The sequence below is a fragment of the Oncorhynchus gorbuscha genome, linkage group LG06 (genome assembly GCF_021184085.1).
Source record: "Oncorhynchus gorbuscha isolate QuinsamMale2020 ecotype Even-year linkage group LG06, OgorEven_v1.0, whole genome shotgun sequence".
Classification (NCBI taxonomy): Eukaryota; Metazoa; Chordata; class Actinopteri; order Salmoniformes; family Salmonidae; genus Oncorhynchus; species Oncorhynchus gorbuscha.
The window spans coordinates 14,184,623-14,198,789 of record NC_060178.1 but is presented as its reverse complement, the minus strand read 5'-3'; the positions used below and the strand labels follow the sequence as shown (position 1 = coordinate 14,198,789).

General features: G+C 42.8%; 2 long non-coding RNA genes across 2 annotated transcripts; both read right to left on the bottom strand.

Moving 5' to 3' along the window:
* Nucleotides 1-691: 691 nt before the first annotated feature.
* LOC124037222 lies at nt 692-3,481 on the bottom strand. Its single transcript, XR_006839150.1, has 3 exons — nt 3,410-3,481; nt 932-1,018; nt 692-835 (listed from the first exon to the last, which is right to left on the bottom strand). It is a non-coding gene; the product is annotated as an uncharacterized LOC124037222 (long non-coding RNA).
* A 1,941-nt stretch (nt 3,482-5,422) lies between these two features.
* Nucleotides 5,423-8,181, bottom strand: LOC124037188. Its single transcript, XR_006839139.1, has 3 exons — nt 8,110-8,181; nt 5,663-5,749; nt 5,423-5,566 (listed from the first exon to the last, which is right to left on the bottom strand). It is a non-coding gene; the product is annotated as an uncharacterized LOC124037188 (long non-coding RNA).
* Nucleotides 8,182-14,167: the final 5,986 nt, after the last annotated feature.

The following is a 14,167-nucleotide window of genomic DNA, read 5'->3' as shown; positions in this document are numbered from 1 at the left end:
CTCTCACTATGAGATGAAAGGATGAGTCTGGTGTGGTTCTCTCACTATGAGATATGTTAGTATATGATGGTTTGCTAGAGTGTAGACTGCCTGTGTTGCTGCTGCCCTGACACACACGTACAACTCCCGACTGAAGAAAGGGTGGACATGGGTCGGAGGGTCGGAGATGCAACCACTCCTCGCTATGTCTTTCTGCCTCTCTCTGCTGCGTGAAGTCCAACCAGACCGAGAATTGATGATGATGTAAATCAAGTGTTATAAAGTGTTAATCAAATGGTATGCTGCTGGGGCAGTACTGTTGATATTTAAACTAAGGTGCTCAGGCACAGGTAGACCCCTATCTGTACCACAAGGTTTCATTTCCAGTTTTTAGGACTACAAACAGGCGAGCTCTATGGCCACAACCATCTGAACAAATCCTAAAGAGAGAGAGAATGCTTTGAGTACTAAACTGTGGGTACATTAGAGACCATTTTCTCTGGCACGCTCAATTCTGTTAGCATATCTTTCAAGTCTAATGTGACAAAAAAAATATTGGAGAATCTAAGGCTGGTGAATGTTTTTTTGAAAGACTTTGCAAACCCCAGAGGTTAGGAATCTGGGCTAGTATCCAAACTGTTTCTCTAACAAAACACAGAACACAGAATTGGTCTTGACCTCACCCTTAAAAACAATGTGCACACACAAACCATTGATGATAAAATTATTTTATTATTTTATAATGCTTGAAGAATTAAAAAGTGTATATAGAAAACAAGGGAAAGAATGAAAATGAATTTCAGAAAATATTTTTCAAATTGCAGAGGTCACTTCTTAGCAAGGAAAACGTCAGGAACTGAAAAAAGACCCAACAAAAAGTATCACTGTTAGAATCATGTAATACTGTGTCAAACAAACTTCACTTATCAGTTGAAACATTCTCCTCTCTTACCTATGAATTCTGCCTTCATTTTTTTGCGCACAAGGGGTTTCAAGACTTTAGCCAAACGATTTTTCCCAGCTGCAAATATAGAGACATCTGAGAGAGAGAAAGAGAGAGAGAGAGAGAGAGACAGACAGACAGACAGACAGACAGACAGACAGACAGACAGACAGACAGACAGACAGACAGACAGACAGACAGACAGACAGACAGAGAGAGAGAGACAGAGAGAGAGACAGAGAGACAGAGACAGAGACAGGGACAGAGACAGAGATAGATAGAGGAAAACAGAGTGAACACGTGTGCGTGAGTGTGTGTACGCGTTTAAGAGACAGACAGACAGACAGACAGACAGACAGACAGACAGACAGACAGACAGACAGACAGACAGACAGACAGACAGACAGACAGACAGACAGACAGACAGACAGACAGACAGACAGACAGACAGACAGACAGACAGACAGACAGACAGACAGAGACAGAGAAAAACAGAGTGAACACGTGTGCGTGAGTGTGCGTACGCGTTTAAGAGAGAGAAAGAGACAGACAGACAGACAGACAGACAGACAGACAGACAGACAGACAGACAGACAGACAGACAGACAGACAGACAGACAGACAGACAGACAGACAGACAGACAGACAGACAGACAGACAGACAGACAGACAGACAGACAGACAGACAGACAGACAGACAGACAGACAGACAGACAGACAGACAGACAGACAGAAAAACAGTGAACACGTGTGCGTGAGTGTGCGTACGCGTTTAAGAGAGAGAAAGAGAGAGAGAGAGACAGAGTGAGAGATATATAGAAAGAAGGAAAATGATCCAAAACAAACATCAGCCATGTTTCCTAAAATAGACTTGAGTAAACATCATACAGTTCTATTCCAATTGAGTACCAGAGCCTATAGTCTGTCTGTCTGTCTGTCTGTCTGTCTGTCTGTCTGTCTGTCTGTCTGTCTGTCTGTCTGTCTGTCTGTCTGTCTGTCTGTCTGTCTGTCTGTCTGTCTGTCTGTCTGTCTGTCTGTCTGTCTGTCTGTCTGTCTGTCTGTCTGTCTCTCTCTCTCTCTTTTCATTTCTTGTCTCCCTCTCTCTATATCTCTCATCCTTTTTACCGACACCTCACTGTGCCATCAAATACTTTGTGAAAAGTCTGTCCCTCTCTATCCCCCTTCATGTTTTACCTTTGCATTTTACTGGCTGTTGATCATACGGGTCCTTGTGCTTTAGCCCTGATGCAGTGAAAATAGAGTAATCTAAGGACAGAAAGGAATATACATGAATGGAGATTTGATAGGACAACAACACACAGCAATAAAAGTGTAGTTAAGTTCTATAAACTGTTTCAATGCACTAGAGGATTACTGTGTTAATAAACTGCAGTCACACATAACACAGTACCTTAGTGAGATACAATGCTGTTACTTAAATGTAATAGTTTTATTAGTCTCCCCATGAGGATTAAGATGGCGTCGTCTGAGTACAATGTGATGCTAAACCACCCTGAAGAAGGCTGCAAAGCCGAAACATCTGCGTACGCCATCCCTGATGCAGTTCAAATGTATATTTTTGTAGTTATTTGAATTTACAGGTTTTACGCACCAACCTAACTTTTGGGAGAGAGCAATGGAGCTCTTCGCTATTAAACCACAGAGAATTAAATGTTTTCTGTTCGAGTCCCCTGTCACTTTGCCTGGTCCTACCTTTACACTGTGCTTGTCTGGTCTGTTTGCTTGTCCCTTCCTGATTCTCTACACTGTCCAGGTGATCCTGAAGGGCCTTCTCATTCCTCAGCCTGCGCTGCTCTTCTTTAGACTCTTTGGCCATGTCTTTATCTCTCCTATCCTTCTGACCAGGCCCCCGTCTCCCCTCTTCCACCATCCTCTCATATCTTTCCATAATGAGCTCTGCATCTGTCTTTGGCTCTGTCACTTTGTCATTCCCATCTTTCTTTTGGACAATCTCACTTTTATTACTCACTTTGGCCTGCTGAACCGGGGGGACCTTGGCCATGCCTGAGAGAGAGAGAGAGAGAGAGAGAGAGAGAGAGAGAGAGAGAGAGAGAGAGAGAGAGACGGACAGACAGACAGACAGACAGACAGACAGACAGACAGACAGACAGACAGACAGACAGACAGACAGACAGACAGACAGACAGACAGACAGACAGACAGACAGACAGACAGACAGACAGACAGACAGACAGACAGACAGACAGACAGACAGACAGACAGACAGACAGACAGACAGACAGACAGACAGACAGACAGACAGACAGAGAGAGAGAGAGAGAGAGAGAGAGAGAGAGAGAGAGAGAGAGAGAGAGAGAGAGAGAGAGACAGAGATAAATAGAGGAAAACAGAGTGAACACGTGTGCGTACGCGTTTTATATCTCGCATCCTTTTTACTGACACCTCACTGAGCCATCAAATACTTTGTGAAAAGTCTGTCCCTCTCTATCCCCCTTCATGTTTTACCTTTGCATTTTACTGGCTGTTGATCATACGGGTCCTTGCTCTTTAGCCCTGATGCAGTGAAAATAGAGTAATCTAAGGACAGAAAGGAATATACATGAATGGAGATTTGATAGGACAACAACACACAGCAATAAAAGTGTAGTTAAGTTCTATTAACTGTTTCAATGCACTAGAGGAGTACTGTGTTAATAAACTGCAGTCACACATAACTCAGTACCTTAGTGAGATACAATGCTGTTACTTAAATGTAATAGTTTTATTAGCCTCCCCATGAGGATTAAGATGGCGTCGTCTGAGTACAATGTGATGCTAAACCACCCTGAAGAAGGCTGCAAAGCCGAAACATCTGCGTACGCCATCCCTGATGCAGTTCAAATGTATATTTTTGTAGTTATTTGAATTTACAGGTTTTACGCACCAACCTAACTTTTGGGAGAGAGCAATGGAGCTCTTCGCTATTAAACCACAGAGAATTAAATGTTTTCTGTTCGAGTCCCCTGTCACTTTGCCTGGTCCTACCTTTACACTGTGCTTGTCTGGTCTGTTTGCTTGTCTCTTCCTGATTCTCTACACTGTCCAGGTGATCCTGAAGGGCCTTCTCATTCCTCAGCCTGCGCTGCTCTTCTTTAGACTCTTTGGCCATGTCTTTATCTCTCCTATCCTTCTGACCAGGCCCCGTCTCCCCTCTTCCACCATCCTCTCATATTTTTCCATAATGAGCTCTGCATCTGTCTTTGGCTCTGTCACTTTGTCATTCCCATCTTTCTTTTGGACAATCTCACTTTTATTACTCACTTTGGCCTGCTGAACTGGGGGGGACCTTGGCCATGCCTGAGAGACAGAGAGAGAGAGAGAGAGAGAGAGAGAGAGAGAGAGAGAGAGAGAGAGAGAGAGAGAGAGAGAGAGAGAGAGAGAGAGAGAGAGAGAGAGAGAGAGAGAGAGAGAGAGAGAGAGAGAGAGAGAGAGAGAGAGAGAGAGAGAGAGAGAGAGAGAGAGAGAGAGAGAGAGAGAGAGAGAGAGAGAGAGAGAGAGAGAGAGAGAGAGAGAGAGGATGGGAGATAGGGACTATAAGTGTCATTTAGGAGGTGAAGCCACATCTTGAATTTCCACACTGTATGGCCTGGACACTTTTTAAGGAAGGCTAGAATAAAGGATGAGTCTGGTGTGGTTCTCTCACTATGAGATGAAAGGATGAGTCTGGTGTGGTTCTTTCACTATGAGATGAAAGGATGAGTCTGGTGTGGTTCTCTCACTATGAGATGAAAGGATGAGTCTGATGTGATTCTCTCACTATGAGATGAAAGGATGAGTCTGGTGTGGTTCTCTCACTATGAGATGAAAGGATGAGTCTGGTGTGGTTCTCTCACTATGAGATATGTTAGTATATGATGGTTTGCTAGAGTGTAGACTGCCTGTGTTGCTGCTGCCCTGACACACACGTACAACTCCCGACTGAAGAAAGGGTGGACATGGGTCGGAGGGTCGGAGATGCAACCACTCCTCGCTATGTCTTTCTGCCTCTCTCTGCTGCGTGAAGTCCAACCAGACCGAGAATTGATGATGATGTAAATCAAGTGTTATAAAGTGTTAATCAAATGGTATGCTGCTGGGGCAGTACTGTTGATATTTAAACTAAGGTGCTCAGGCACAGGTAGACCCCTATCTGTACCACAAGGTTTCATTTCCAGTTTTTAGGACTACAAACAGGCGAGCTCTATGGCCACAACCATCTGAACAAATCCTAAAGAGAGAGAGAATGCTTTGAGTACTAAACTGTGGGTACATTAGAGACCATTTTCTCTGGCACGCTCAATTCTGTTAGCATATCTTTCAAGTCTAATGTGACAAAAAAAATATTGGAGAATCTAAGGCTGGTGAATGTTTTTTTGAAAGACTTTGCAAACCCCAGAGGTTAGGAATCTGGGCTAGTATCCAAACTGTTTCTCTAACAAAACACAGAACACAGAATTGGTCTTGACCTCACCCTTAAAAACAATGTGCACACACAAACCATTGATGATAAAATTATTTTATTATTTTATAATGCTTGAAGAATTAAAAAGTGTATATAGAAAACAAGGGAAAGAATGAAAATGAATTTCAGAAAATATTTTTCAAATTGCAGAGGTCACTTCTTAGCAAGGAAAACGTCAGGAACTGAAAAAAGACCCAACAAAAAGTATCACTGTTAGAATCATGTAATACTGTGTCAAACAAACTTCACTTATCAGTTGAAACATTCTCCTCTCTTACCTATGAATTCTGCCTTCATTTTTTTGCGCACAAGGGGTTTCAAGACTTTAGCCAAACGATTTTTCCCAGCTGCAAATATAGAGACATCTGAGAGAGAGAAAGAGAGAGAGAGAGAGAGAGAGACAGACAGACAGACAGACAGACAGACAGACAGACAGACAGACAGACAGACAGACAGACAGACAGACAGACAGACAGACAGAGAGAGAGAGACAGAGAGAGAGACAGAGAGACAGAGACAGAGACAGGGACAGAGACAGAGATAGATAGAGGAAAACAGAGTGAACACGTGTGCGTGAGTGTGTGTACGCGTTTAAGAGACAGACAGACAGACAGACAGACAGACAGACAGACAGACAGACAGACAGACAGACAGACAGACAGACAGACAGACAGACAGACAGACAGACAGACAGACAGACAGACAGACAGACAGACAGACAGACAGACAGACAGACAGAGACAGAAAAACAGAGTGAACACGTGTGCGTGAGTGTGCGTACGCGTTTAAGAGAGAAAGAGAGAAGAGACAGACAGACAGACAGACAGACAGACAGACAGACAGACAGACAGACAGACAGACAGACAGACAGACAGACAGACAGACAGACAGACAGACAGACAGACAGACAGACAGACAGACAGACAGACAGACAGACAGACAGACAGACAGACAGACAGACAGACAGACAGAGAAAAACAGAGTGAACACGTGTGCGTGAGTGTGCGTACGCGTTTAAGAGAGAGAAAGAGAGAGAGAGAGACAGAGTGAGAGATATATAGAAAGAAGGAAAATGATCCAAAACAAACATCAGCCATGTTTCCTAAAATAGACTTGAGTAAACATCATACAGTTCTATTCCAATTGAGTACCAGAGCCTATAGTCTGTCTGTCTGTCTGTCTGTCTGTCTGTCTGTCTGTCTGTCTGTCTGTCTGTCTGTCTGTCTGTCTGTCTGTCTGTCTGTCTGTCTGTCTGTCTGTCTGTCTGTCTGTCTGTCTGTCTGTCTGTCTGTCTGTCTGTCTCTCTCTCTCTCTTTTCATTTCTTGTCTCCCTCTCTCTATATCTCTCATCCTTTTTACCGACACCTCACTGTGCCATCAAATACTTTGTGAAAAGTCTGTCCCTCTCTATCCCCCTTCATGTTTTACCTTTGCATTTTACTGGCTGTTGATCATACGGGTCCTTGTGCTTTAGCCCTGATGCAGTGAAAATAGAGTAATCTAAGGACAGAAAGGAATATACATGAATGGAGATTTGATAGGACAACAACACACAGCAATAAAAGTGTAGTTAAGTTCTATAAACTGTTTCAATGCACTAGAGGATTACTGTGTTAATAAACTGCAGTCACACATAACACAGTACCTTAGTGAGATACAATGCTGTTACTTAAATGTAATAGTTTTATTAGTCTCCCCATGAGGATTAAGATGGCGTCGTCTGAGTACAATGTGATGCTAAACCACCCTGAAGAAGGCTGCAAAGCCGAAACATCTGCGTACGCCATCCCTGATGCAGTTCAAATGTATATTTTTGTAGTTATTTGAATTTACAGGTTTTACGCACCAACCTAACTTTTGGGAGAGAGCAATGGAGCTCTTCGCTATTAAACCACAGAGAATTAAATGTTTTCTGTTCGAGTCCCCTGTCACTTTGCCTGGTCCTACCTTTACACTGTGCTTGTCTGGTCTGTTTGCTTGTCCCTTCCTGATTCTCTACACTGTCCAGGTGATCCTGAAGGGCCTTCTCATTCCTCAGCCTGCGCTGCTCTTCTTTAGACTCTTTGGCCATGTCTTTATCTCTCCTATCCTTCTGACCAGGCCCCCGTCTCCCCTCTTCCACCATCCTCTCATATCTTTCCATAATGAGCTCTGCATCTGTCTTTGGCTCTGTCACTTTGTCATTCCCATCTTTCTTTTGGACAATCTCACTTTTATTACTCACTTTGGCCTGCTGAACCGGGGGGACCTTGGCCATGCCTGAGAGAGAGAGAGAGAGAGAGAGAGAGAGAGAGAGAGAGAGAGAGAGAGAGAGAGAGAGACAGACAGACAGACAGACAGACAGACAGACAGACAGACAGACAGACAGACAGACAGACAGACAGACAGACAGACAGACAGACAGACAGACAGACAGACAGACAGACAGACAGACAGACAGACAGACAGACAGACAGACAGACAGACAGACAGACAGACAGACAGACAGACAGACAGACAGACAGACAGACAGACAGACAGACAGAGAGAGAGAGAGAGAGAGAGAGAGAGAGAGAGAGAGAGAGAGAGAGAGAGAGAGAGAGAGAGACAGAGATAAATAGAGGAAAACAGAGTGAACACGTGTGCGTACGCGTTTTATATCTCGCATCCTTTTTACTGACACCTCACTGAGCCATCAAATACTTTGTGAAAAGTCTGTCCCTCTCTATCCCCCTTCATGTTTTACCTTTGCATTTTACTGGCTGTTGATCATACGGGTCCTTGCTCTTTAGCCCTGATGCAGTGAAAATAGAGTAATCTAAGGACAGAAAGGAATATACATGAATGGAGATTTGATAGGACAACAACACACAGCAATAAAAGTGTAGTTAAGTTCTATTAACTGTTTCAATGCACTAGAGGAGTACTGTGTTAATAAACTGCAGTCACACATAACTCAGTACCTTAGTGAGATACAATGCTGTTACTTAAATGTAATAGTTTTATTAGCCTCCCCATGAGGATTAAGATGGCGTCGTCTGAGTACAATGTGATGCTAAACCACCCTGAAGAAGGCTGCAAAGCCGAAACATCTGCGTACGCCATCCCTGATGCAGTTCAAATGTATATTTTTGTAGTTATTTGAATTTACAGGTTTTACGCACCAACCTAACTTTTGGGAGAGAGCAATGGAGCTCTTCGCTATTAAACCACAGAGAATTAAATGTTTTCTGTTCGAGTCCCCTGTCACTTTGCCTGGTCCTACCTTTACACTGTGCTTGTCTGGTCTGTTTGCTTGTCTCTTCCTGATTCTCTACACTGTCCAGGTGATCCTGAAGGGCCTTCTCATTCCTCAGCCTGCGCTGCTCTTCTTTAGACTCTTTGGCCATGTCTTTATCTCTCCTATCCTTCTGACCAGGCCCCCGTCTCCCCTCTTCCACCATCCTCTCATATTTTTCCATAATGAGCTCTGCATCTGTCTTTGGCTCTGTCACTTTGTCATTCCCATCTTTCTTTTGGACAATCTCACTTTTATTACTCACTTTGGCCTGCTGAACCGGGGGGACCTTGGCCATGCCTGAGAGACAGAGAGAGAGAGAGAGAGAGAGAGAGAGAGAGAGAGAGAGAGAGAGAGAGAGAGAGAGAGAGAGAGAGAGAGAGAGAGAGAGAGAGAGAGAGAGAGAGAGAGAGAGAGAGAGAGAGAGAGAGAGAGAGAGAGAGAGAGAGAGAGAGAGAGAGAGAGAGAGAGAGAGAGAGAGAGAGAGAGAGAGAGAGAGAGAGAGAGACACAGAGAAAGGGAGAGAGACAGAGAGAGAGAGAGAGAGAGAGAGAGAGAGAGAGAGAGAGAGAGAGAGAGAGAGAGAGAGAGAGAGACAGAGAGAGAGAGAGAGACAGAGACAGAGAGACTGACAGACAGACAGACAGACAGACAGACAGACAGACAGACAGACAGACAGACAGACAGACAGACAGACAGACAGACAGACAGACAGACAGACAGACAGACAGACAGACAGACAGACAGACAGACAGAAAGGATTGGAAATAAACATCATCTCTGTTATTTAGAGCCTAGTGAGTCTCAGTTGGTATTTCATGGTACTTGCAACACCAGGGTTGTGTTTTCGATTCCCACGGGGGGCCAGTATAGTCGCTCTGAATAAGATAATCTGCTCTATGACTAAAATGTAAATGTTAAATGTAAAAAGACAGCTCTACTGGTTATAGCATGGTCCTCCAACCCTCCTGACCTTTACACTTAGCTGGCTGTTCCTGACGAGACCTCTGAAGGACCTCTATCTCTGTCTTCTCTTGGTTCATTCCCCCACTTGTCAGGTCATTTTCACCTTTGACCTTTGTTGCCTGGTTTGTCTGAGTGTTCTGAGTCTTTCCTCCAGCTGCGGCAAACACAGACAAGAGAAAAGAGGAACAGATATAGACAGATATAACAGATATATAACCGATACAACACAGAGACACAGCTTTCAAGCTTGCTCAGCACTCATCATTGCATCAATATGGTAATTCTAGACTTTTTCACCTTTGCACATTGCTGGCTGGTCCTCCTGAGGTTTCAGAGTCTTTGACTCAGTTGCAGTAACCATGGAGACATCTGTCAAGATAAAGTAAAATGACTGGTGTCCATATCAAAAGGAGTGTGTTTGATAATAATACCTTAAACACTAAAAGATGTACAGTGTTGACGATGCTTTCAAATGAACTGAACTCAATGTAGTTTACTATTTATTATATTATTATATATTACTAGACAAGTTGTAGGACAGTTTGAATATCAATGGTCCAACAGATCAGTATATTCATGTAGTAGGCTGCAATCCAAATGTGAATGTGTGACTATCATAGACTTAATGGTTTCAGTGTACAAAATAACTGTAAACTAAGATGACATGAAAATAAAATATATATTATCCACTGGACACAGACGCCAGTTTAACGTCTAGTTTTAATTTACGTTTGATTCAGTTGACAACTAATGTGAAATCAACAAAATATAAACCATGTAATTGGAAAAAAACTTCCTGAAATTCCTTTTACATTGATGACATTTTGCAAATCCAAGTAGTTTTCCATATTGATTCAATGTCATGTCATAAAATAGATTTTAAAAATGGGTGATTCAACCAGTGAAGGGTGATTCAACCAGTGAAGGGTGATTCATGGTGAAGGGTGATTCAACCAGTGAAGGGTGATTCAACCAGTGAAGGGTGATTCATGGTGAAGGGTGATTCAACCAGTTTGTGCCCAGTGGGTAGTGGGTCTTATGTGACACAGCAATTCATAATGCTGCACCCATCCTCTTTCTTACCTTTGCACTGCTGGGTCTGCTGAGTCTGAGCACCAGCTGAAAAGATGGATAAATCTTTCAGGGGAGAAAGGTGGGCAAGAGGAACGATTGATAAACATACTGAGGGAATTCATGCTCACTTCACAATCTGAACTTCTCCTTATCATCTAGTGGTCTCTCTCTCTCTCTCTCTCTCTCTCTCTCTCTCTCTCTCTCTCTCTCTCTCTCTCTCTCTCTCTCTCTCTCTCTCTCTCTCTCTCTCTCTCTCTCTCTCTCTCTCTCTCTCTCTCTCTCTCACCTTTGCATTTTGCTGGCTGGACCTTTTTCTTCTCTTGGTTTATGATGTCTCTCTCAGCTGTATTTCCATCATGTTGGACTTGTGTACACGCTTTCTTTTCCTCAATGTCCACGCTCCATTTTGTCCATTCGTCTTTACCTATGAACTCTTTGTCACTATCCATTGTTCCCTCACTGTCATAGTCACTCTCTGACCAGTCAATGTCCAGGTCCTGTTCACCTTTGACCTTTGCTGCCTGGTCTGTCTGAGTGTTCTGAGTCTGTCCTCCAGCTGCAGCAAACACAGACAAGAGAAGAGAGAGAAAGTACATTACTAGACAGACATAACACCTTGAACATGCTGTCAAACTAGCTCAGCACTCCTCATTGCAATTCCACTGACTGCCTTCTTACCTCCGCACGTTGCTGGTTGCTCTGTTTCCTCATCAATCTCAAAATCAGCTATAATTTCCTCAATCTCACTGTCACTCTCTGACCAGTCATTATCCAGGTCCTTTTCACCTTTGACCTTTGCTGAGTCCTGAGTCTTTCCTCCGGCTGCAGCAAACACAGACAAATCTGACAAGAAAAGAGAGAGAATGGACATTAATACACACAGAAAAACAGAAGTGCCTTGAACATGGTAATAAACTATCTCAGCATTCAACATTGTATCAATATGTTATAATCCAGGGCCCAGTTTCCCAAAACCATCATAAGGATATGTTAATCATTAGAACCTTCATAGGAGCATATTTACATCTCAGAGCAGTTTCCCAAAAGCATAATTAGTCAAGTTGCAGTTGAAAATTCTGCCTCAGACCACTCGTACTTCAGCTAAGTGCTTTGTTAAATGCTTATTTTGCCCTTCTGCATCACTTTCTACGCAGAAGATCTCCCCTAAACATAGAAACAAGACGTTTATCTGTCTCTCTGTGACTGACGATAACTTTGGCATGAAGTTGACTACAAATGAACAGTTGTCAATGTCTTGGCAATTCAACAAGCAAAGTTCAGTAGGCTCCATACGCCTGTATTTCAATCATATTAAAATCTATTTAATCTTCAGTCAATTGACTTCTATTTGTAGACTATACGGTCTGTAATTTTTGCCTCAATATATATTTCATGATGTTTAACTACATGTGCCAAATGAATCTGTGATTTAGTGCATTATTATAAGGTAAGCATCAGAATAAGCAGCCTCAATATTTTGCAGCTATGAGGTGGTAATAGCTCTCTAGGAGCTGATCCGTCATCAGTACTGTGGAATAATTCTAATGTTAAGGTAAGATTTCAATGGAGAAATCTGATCAAAGAGCAGCCCTGCCTTTCTTTCAATCAATATCGACACCTTCTCCAACAATGCACTTAGTGAACGTTCTCTCTGCGTGGTGTTTTGTTGAAACACATGTGACATCTTCGGGCGTTATAAGAAAGCTGCATCACTTAAACACTAGTAAGCATCAGTTCCATCACTATCGGGAAACCGGGCTTTGGTCTTTACCTTTACACTTTGCTGGCTGCTCCTCCTGAGGTTTCAGAGTCTTTGACTCAGCTGCAGCAACCAAGGAGACATCTAACAAGAAATAGGAAAATTAAGGATGTTAATACCAACAGTGGGGGAGGGGGGTGCAGTTGTATAACACTTTCAATGTACAAAAGAACTGTAAACTAAGATGACCTTTGCACTGGGTCTGTTTGACCTCAGCACCAGCCAAGAAGATGGAGGAATCTGGAGGAGAGGGAGGTGGTATACAGACAGTGTAAGTGAAAGTGTTGAAACTACCTTCACATATCACACTTTATTCTCTGTCTATCCCCTTTTTACCTTTGAGTTTTGCTGGTTGATTCTTGTCAGGGTCCTGAATCTTAAACTCCTCAGCAATAGAGATGGAGTAATCTGACATTTGAATAAAATGGTGTGTGAAAATGTGGGTGAAAGGTAAGTGTTAATTATTTCACAGGAGTTTCCTACAATTATAAAATATTAGTGATGATTTTCACATGCTGTCAAACTAGCTCAGCACTCCTCATTGTAATTCCACTGACTGCCTTCTTACCTCCGCACGTTGCTGGTTGGTCTGTTTCCTCATCAATCTCAAAATCAGCTGTAATTTCCTCAATCTCACTGTCACTCTCTGACCAGTCATTATCCAGGTCCATTTCGCCTTTGACCTTTACTGCCTGGTCTGTCTGAGTGTTGTTAGTCTTTCCTTCAACTGCTAGTTGATCCTCGTCTGGGCCCTGAGTCTTAACCATTGCCGCTGCGAAAATTGAAAAATCTAAAAGAGATGACAAATGTTTGAAAAGGTAAGTGTCATTGATATCAGTGGAGTTCTCTACATTTAATGACAGATCAGTGATCATTTACATATGTTGTCAAACAACTTTTTTTTTTTTACCTTTGCATGTTTCCGATTGGTCTTCCTGAGGATGCTGAGTCTCTCCCTCTGCTCCAGCAAGTATCCTGTCCTCCTTCTTCTCCTCCTGACTCTCTAACTGTCCTGTGTCCTTTTGGTCATCATTTTCTTTCTCTTGGTTGGATTTGACCCTCTCACTGTCATTGCTATCTGACCCCTTTCCAGGAGCCAAAGTGAGCTCGTCAGATTCTGTCGCTCCATTGGTTTTGTATATCTCTGTGTCTTGGCTTTGATGAACCTCTTTTCTCTCACCCTCCTCTCTCTTTGTGTTGATTTGGGTTGTTTTCTCTTTCTCAACGTTGTTGTCCGTATTGTCTTTGTCAACCATGCCTTTCTTCATGTTTGGTTTCCCACTCTTATCATCATCACATTCACTTCTTCTCACATTTCTTACTGTTCTCTCATCACTCTCAATATCTGTCTTCTCTTCAACCTCCTCCTCCTCATCCATTTCCTTTATTTCTTCACTAATGTCCTCAGTGTCACTGTCAATTATTTCCTCAATCTCGCTGTAGTCACTCTCTGACCAGTCTATATCACCTGCCAGGTCATTTTGAACTTTGACTTTTCCTGGTTGATAATTTTGACAGTAATTTGTAGCTACCTTCTCCTCAACAAGCATATTGTTATGTCCATCCTTTTGTTTCATCTCAGTGAAACCATCATCATCATCACTACTGTTACATTTTTCCTCGGTCAGGAGTGTTTCCATTGTTTCATTCTTCTCTTTGTCTGTCTTCTTCTGGTGTGCTTTGACACTTTTACTGTCATCACAATCTGAACATTCTGAATCACTTCTG